Source organism: Polistes canadensis, unplaced genomic scaffold (assembly GCF_001313835.1).
Source record: "Polistes canadensis isolate GaletaPanama2010 unplaced genomic scaffold, ASM131383v1 scaffold_126, whole genome shotgun sequence".
Lineage (NCBI taxonomy): Eukaryota > Metazoa > Arthropoda > Insecta > Hymenoptera > Vespidae > Polistes > Polistes canadensis.
Genome location: NW_014569673.1, coordinates 1 through 7,774, shown reverse-complemented (window position 1 = coordinate 7,774; position 7,774 = coordinate 1). Strand labels below are relative to the sequence as shown.

General features: G+C 32.0%; 1 non-coding gene across 1 annotated transcript; it reads right to left on the bottom strand.

Annotated features, from left to right (window-relative positions):
- Window positions 1–5,390: 5,390 nt before the first annotated feature.
- Trnal-uaa lies at window positions 5,391–5,474 on the bottom strand. The gene has a single exon. It is a non-coding gene; the product is annotated as a tRNA-Leu (tRNA).
- Window positions 5,475–7,774: the final 2,300 nt, after the last annotated feature.

Sequence of the window (7,774 nt, the reverse complement as noted above, 5' to 3'; positions counted from 1 at the left end):
AAGTAAAAAATGACAAGATATATATTTTCATTATATTAAACATAGTATATAAATACTTTTGCGATAACAGTTATGTATATATATATATATATATATATATATATATGTTGCCGTTTAGTATATTTAATAAAATTATATGATATATTTCTATAAGAAAATAAAATATTATATTCTGCAATTTAATTGGTATCAATTTGAATATCAGTGTAAAAATATTTTGAAAGAGTTTTGGTTACAAATAAATATAATATAAAAAAGATTACAAATACTACACCCCGTGACTCACTCTATACACACGTGCGAGGAAAACGTACGAAGAAATCTTTTAGTTATCGAAGAAGAATTGACGAGGAAATCAGGGCTTCTCTATCCCGTTATGAAATCTAATAGAGCAGCCTTAAACTTGCGGTATTCGTATCGTTCCCCTTTTTTTTTCTTTTTCTTTTTTGGAAAGGGACAGAAAAAAGAGAAGAAAACTGAGAGAAAAAGAGAAAGAAATTGAGTGAGAGTGAGAGAGATCCCCCTGTCAGTCGAGCGTTATAATATTCTGTCCAGCAAAACCGTATCTACTTTATTTCGTTCTACGAAGGAGAGCGTAACTACGTGAAAACAGCATAAAAAAGAAAAGAAAAGAAATGAGAGAGTGAGAGAGAGAGAGAGAGAAAAAAAAAAAGAAAATCACGTCGCATAGATATCGAGTTTTGACCCAACGTCGACGATAGGGTCAGCAGTGGAGCGTGTGACCATTTTGTCACCCTCCTTTGCAAAATTTTATTTACGAATATCCTTTCGCCTAGTCCTGCCCAAATGCGCGACACTGCGAACATAAAAGGACGTTCGAGTACTATCCCTACACCCCTCCACCACTTCGTTCCCCTTACCCTACACCTTTTTCTTTCTAGTACGTTCGTACTTTTCGCAGATTCCTTTCCGGTTTACAAGCGCGATACATCCGTATGAATGTAAATGTCCGATTGAAAGAGAGAGAGAGAGAAATAGTTTCCGACCCTTCGTACTGGACTTTCCCTTTATTTCTATTATATTTCTTCTTTCTCGAAAAGTATCAACTACAATGAAATATTCTTGTTACTACCATAAAAAAAGAAAAAAAAAAGATAGATAAATTTGTATTTCATAGACTATTCTATATTTTTTCTATTTTATTTTATAGATCTATCGCGTATACGTTATTGTCTATCAAAAAGTATAAATCGATAGGAAGGATCTTTGGTGGAAGCAATATTTTGACTCGACTTTGATACCCGAACGATGAAGAGAAAGGAAAATAAAAAGAAAGAAAGAGAGAGAAAGAGAGAGAGAGAGGGAATTAAAAAAGAAATCAGTAGGGTGTCCGAAGGGTATGCCAAATGCAACGGGAAGTTAGAGGGTGGTAAGGGCTGTGGGTGGGGCTAAGGGATGAAGATGAAATCCATCAGATGGGAGAGATCACGCCTGTCTCTTCGTAACAATAATGCGACCCGCAGACAGTTTTTGTGTCCCCGTTTTATTTTTTTTCTTATTTCTTCTTCCTCCTCACTTTTTCTGTTTTTTTTTTTTTTTTTTTTTTTTTTCGTCGAAGCGTAGGTATTCCGTAGCAAGGAAAAGAAAAAGAAGAAAAAAAAGAAGTAGGATCAAGGAAGGAAAGCCTTAAATATTTAGACGGCTAATTTTCACGGAGGATTTTTAAGCCGACGAAGGAAAGTGAGAATTGAAAAGGAACGCGGTGAAGCGGAGGTGCTCTCGTTGAACGAGAGGAATGGGGTGGGTGGGTCCGCAAGTTTCCCCTTAAAGAAATGTCCTCCAGACTGAAATAATAATGAGAGGCGCCAGCGCCTTTAATCACGATATTAAACATTTACGATTGCCACGGCGTCCTGTTCTTAACAACCAACAGTTCTGCTGCCTTCCTTCTTCCTTCCTATCTGTTTTTTTTCCCTTTTACTTTTCTATCTATCTATCTATCTTTTTTTCTTTCTCTTTTTTTCTTTTTTTTTTTGTTCACGCAGCACCGATCTCTCTTTTCTTACAACATTTTTCTCATTTTCTTCCCTTTTCATTTTTCTTTCTAAACGCACAAAGCCAACTCACGCAACGAACGAATAAACGAACGAGAAAGCTTTACCTGTTTATTAATTTTTATTGTTAATGTTTTTATTCGTTCCTAATATAACTCGATAAAAAAAGACATTATTAAAATACCGAAAAATATTCCCGAATCTTTTTATTATTACGTATAAGATCGCGATGATAAGTCCTATCAAATATATTTTTCTTCTTCTCTCCTCTCCCTTTCCCTTTTTTATTCACTCTCTCTCCATTGTAGACCCATGGTCCTCTTCTCATGTCCGGTCAGAAACACGGACATCGACGAAAAAGTTCATTTTTCTTTGCCGACGTCGAGCTATCGCGAGATTATGTCCCGAGCAACGTCGGATCGACGACAATGGCAAACCCGGCAAATCGAGCTCTTCCTCTCTCATCCCTCTCTCATCCCTCTCTCATACATCCCTCTCTTTCTCTCTTTCATTCTATACCAGTTCCTCCGGTTTGTTTTGCTTTCGCGCAATTTCTCATCCATTATCCGAGCGTACGCGAGCAGCCTCGCCGTCGCCGATGGTTATTTATGGTTTCGAAGTCGCTTGATTAATTTTTCTCTCTCTTCTACTACCACACGAACATATTAACTTATATATATATATATATATACATGTATGTGAATATATATTCGTAATATACCGTAGAAATCGTTGACACGAAAATTCTCACGTTGCTTTCAAATTTCAAAAAAAAAAAAAAAAAAGGAAAAAATGTTTGCTACACGTGACGATAATTATGATTGCGATGGCCTAAAAAAATCTCAAGTCTAATAAAGTCATTTATGTGTTATAATATAAATAACGTTGATATCAAATAAATGATTAAATTTATTTGTTTCTTCCTGTTTTCTAATTTTTTTTCACTTAATCCCAAATTGTCGTATAATTATTATACATATCCTATAATTCTCTTCCCTATTTTGAATATCTCATCTTTCTCGGCAGGCAAAATCGTATTTTGAAGCTTCGATTAAGTCGACGATAACTCGAAGTGATAGACCGAAAAAAAAAAAAAAAATAAGAATAAGAAGACGAAGAAGAAAAAGTTGAAGAGAGAGACGAATTTAATATTCGGAATTTCAGTAATGTGATTTCATGGGACGTCGGCTGCAAAACGCCTAAGCATTACAAATACGATTTCCCTTTTTCGAAGGGGGATGGACAAGTGGAGGAGTCTCGAACACCACGTATATAAAGGATTTTTGCCGAACATGTTTTCCAATTTTTCACATCCCTCTCTTTCTTTTTCTCTCTCTGTCTTTTTTTTTATTTTTTCTTCTTCTTTCTCAATTTCTCCCTCTTTACCATGGCCAGCAAGGATCGAATTACCAGTTCGCTCGGCTGTCACCCGTTAGAAAAGACGTCCATAAATCGAGAATTAGAGAGAAGAAGAGATGGAATCTTTCACGGCTGTCAACTTCGAAGAGAAGCATTTATCGAGTATCGATAAAATGAATTATGCTAAGTTAAGTAACAATCTTCTATCGATTTCAATGATAAGTGACCAACTATCGGATTTTATATCGAAGAATTTATTCCGAATTTTCAATCGAATTTATACCAAAATCTGTTTATTATAATAAAATCAAAGAAATGCATAATAAGAAAAACGATAAATGTGTGTGACTAACTGTAATCTTTTGTTTTTTTATTTATCTTTCCATTACCGATACGATTTTCGTCAAATCTAAATTTGATTTGTAAGCTGTAATCTTTCAATGATAGGTTTTATAAAAGAAAAAGAAAATACAACAAACAAATGTAACATCAAGTAGTAGGTATATATATATAAATTTACCATTCTTAATACCCCATTCATCGAGAATTTTTTTTATTCGGCTACAGTACCTACCCGCCACGAGCGTATCGTCGTCACCCTTCGACCCTTTTCGGATGCCACACGGGATTCATTGTGTATCATCGACGTAAGGGTTGCTTGAAAATACGTTCGCCTGAGGTTTTTTTTCTTTTTTTTTTTTTTTTGTTGTCGTTCCTAGCAACTCGACTCGCTTGCGTCTCTCTTTCTCGCTTGTCCCTCGACGAAAACGAAGAAAGTCGAGATATTCGAATGAGAGAAAAAGAAAGAGAGAGAGAGAGAGAGTCAGAAAAAGAGGGGGGAAAATAAAAAGATGGAAAAAGAGAACGCGGTAACGTGAGAATGACAACAGATGCGTTGGAATGAAATTACAAGTGTCCCGGTATTGTACGCCACTGTTGTGCCTTTTTAGCGAAATTGTTGTGACAAGCGTTTCAACGTGTGCCTCTCGACTCCCAGTGCACCCTTCGCGATTTTTTATCTCTCTCTCTCTCTATCTCTCTTGTACTCATTTTCGTTCTTTCCATTTTTTTCTCACTTGACAATATTCACGACGTACTACTATATACTATATATAGTATACTTTATTCGCTTTCGTTAGAAGACCATACTACAAACTTGAACCCCTGGCAAAACGGGGAAGAGACTCGCGACACTTTTGCGGTGTCAAGTCCTGGCCTTCTGGGAAAAGGGCTCGTCCTTTCATTACCGCCTGTTCTTACCACGGTAATCCTATTTAATCGGTTCTTTTTACCATCCTTCCTGGTACTGGTAGTACAAGTACGATTCTCGCGAAATATTCATTTGTCCTTACGAAGTACCACCTAACTGTAATCTCTTAAGAAAAAAAAAAAAAGAAAGGGTTCGACATATTACTTATTACGTTTTATTTATTATTCTTACTGTTTTTGTTTCTTTTTTTTTTCTTCTTTTCTCCAATTATCAATTTGTTCGAGAGAGAAAATCTTTTAAATGTAATTTACGCAAAAAACAAATAAAATAATCCAACGACGATGATTTATATTAACGATTAGACAAAATTTCGTTTGCTTATCTTTGCTTTCTCTAATTATCTATGACTATTCATCGGATCATTTATATTCCAAGCAATTACCAACTCCATCAGTCTCCGAATTCGACTCTCTGCCGAAAGCTTCTATCATTTATCTTCTCGTCGAGATATCTCGAGATAATTGCGAGACCATTCGAACTTTCTTCTTTAATCGTGATCTCTTTTAACGAATGATTTAACGAAACGTGATTTTATACGTTAAAAAAATGTCCAAGATCTCTTATTTTTTTCTTGCACACAATGAAAGTATTATATTTTATTATATAAAAAAAAAAAAAAAACAAAAGGAAACATACAAAAATAATATTTATAAATAATTGCAATCATAATTATAATTATATTTTATCAGAAATAGCAAGTGTTAATATTTATCCATCGATAATTAAATAAAGAAAAAAAAAATGTTTGCTAAGTGTGGGGTTCGAACCCACGCTCCCAATTGGGAACCAGTGCTTAAAACTGGCGCCTTAGACCGCTCGGCCAACCTAGCTCTCTTGGTTTTCTAGGATTAAAATTTTATCTTCAGTATTTTTTTATTTTTTCATTGATATTTAAAAAAATATATTAAAATGGTCACAATATGACAATCAAATTGTTTTATAAGTAATAATCCAAAATTAAATAAGTTTATATTTTCAGAGAACGATAGTAAAGACGAAAAATCTCCAGGATGTTTATTAAAAGTTATGTGAAACTTTTGTTTATGAACTATAGGGTGCGAGTCTCGAAAATATTTATCATGCGGTCCCTTAGATTAAATATAAACCTATCATATATTGGATTACCTGACCATAGCTTTCGAAGATAAAAATATCGAGCGTAGTAAATAAAAAAAAAAAGAAAACGACCCAGGATGTAACACTATTGTTAAATTGATACTTTATCACAAATAAGAAATTAAATTCTCTGTGCATTAAAAAAATAATAATTACTTACTACATTTATAAGTTGAAAAGTTTGATATGAATTCGAATAAAAAAAAAAAAGGTTATTAAAAGAGAAGCACAAAGGCGTAATTATTAAAAGCCGACAAGGCGTATAAATAAATCACTCCTGAACGTATACTTATTTACTACTACGAAGACCGAAGTTCTCACTTAGAGTAATTTACTACGAATGCTAATGAACCGTCTTTGATCTTCTCCAACAAAGTCAGTTGAAAAATTGCGGAAGTTGTAAAAGTCTTATTGTTAGGGGAATTTGAATAATATAGTCATTACTCAAGGGTTTTGTTCCTCGTGTTATGCATTTTCCTTGCTTACTATTTTTATAATGACGGATTAGCATAATAGTGTAATACAAATATTGTAAAATCTACACAAAAAAATAAATAAAAACGATTATTAGAAAAATTTTATAAATTTTATATAAATGTGAAAATACAAGTACGAATATTTTTCATACCATACGTGACTTTACAAGTTATGTTCATTATCATAAGGTGATAAATGGACTAAAGTATAACCACGAATATAAGATTTACTTTTATAAAAATTATATTCAATTGTGCTTAATCATAAAAGAAGATTTGAAATCAGAATAAAAAGATCTAATAATTATCTATGGTTTAAAATAGAAATTTAACATCGTCTCATTTTTTAAATGATATTAGAAAGACTTTTACAACCATTTCAATTTTTCCTTGACTTTTAGTAAGACGTTTACCATTATTACTTTCGATTATACCTATGATTTCAGAAAGATCATTGAAAAGTATTGATAGATAATATAACATGTAATTTTCTGCAAGTATTTATTTGTTTTCTTTCTTTAATTTCAGAGATTTATTTGTGAATTATATCATATATAGTTATAATATAAAAAATCATTGCGTCTAAAGTCTTAGCGTGAAAAAAAAAATCATAAAAAGATTGTTAATATTACAAGTATCAAAAGAAAATCAAAGACAGATTCATTACAGTTCTAGACCTGAAAAAGATACAAAAAGAAATTTAATAAAAAAAAAAAAAAAATCTCCTACATCTGCTATACATTCAAAAAATATTTCCAGTTGCGAAATATTTCTTTAAAATTTTTGAACTAATCATATCAAATATTTTTTATTTATGTGTGTTGTCTGCCTTCAGAAATGCGTATATAAATTAATTTTAAAAAGCAACAATATTAAGTCAATCAAGATAAGTTGATGTTAAATCCAACGATGATAACCTGTAACAAGAAGAAAACTATATTAATCATACAGTCAATAAATAAACAAAGGCCTAAAATACAAGTCGCCAAATTAGCAGATGCACTATTAAATATGATTTACTATTTATTTTTATCAAATCTCTATTTCAAATTGCATAAAATTAAATTAAAAACCATGTGATTTTATATTATAATATATAATAATTAAGAAATAAAAAAGCTACAAATATTACAATAAAAAAAAACAAATAAAATCAATTTTAATCATTGTGAATTACTTTTATACCGCGTTCTTTGCATACACAAATTTCCAAATATAATAATAATCGATCAAAGATAAAAATTTGAAAGACAAAAAAAGTAAGAGGAATTATTGTTAGGTTTAATGAACGTTAATTAAGTTTAATATCTAAGAAAAAAGAAAATCTAAATAGTTTTGACCCTATTAACAAACAAAAAACTTGTGCATCTTTTGAATTATTCAAGCATGAGTTTGGCGTAACAAGGAGATGGAATGGTCCATCATCTCCAAATACAATTACAAATTAATGACGAGCAAAACAATAAAATATAAAATATGACTAGAGAGCTATTCTCGAAAAGTTCGAACTTGCTGTTTGAACTTTTGGAAATAACTCA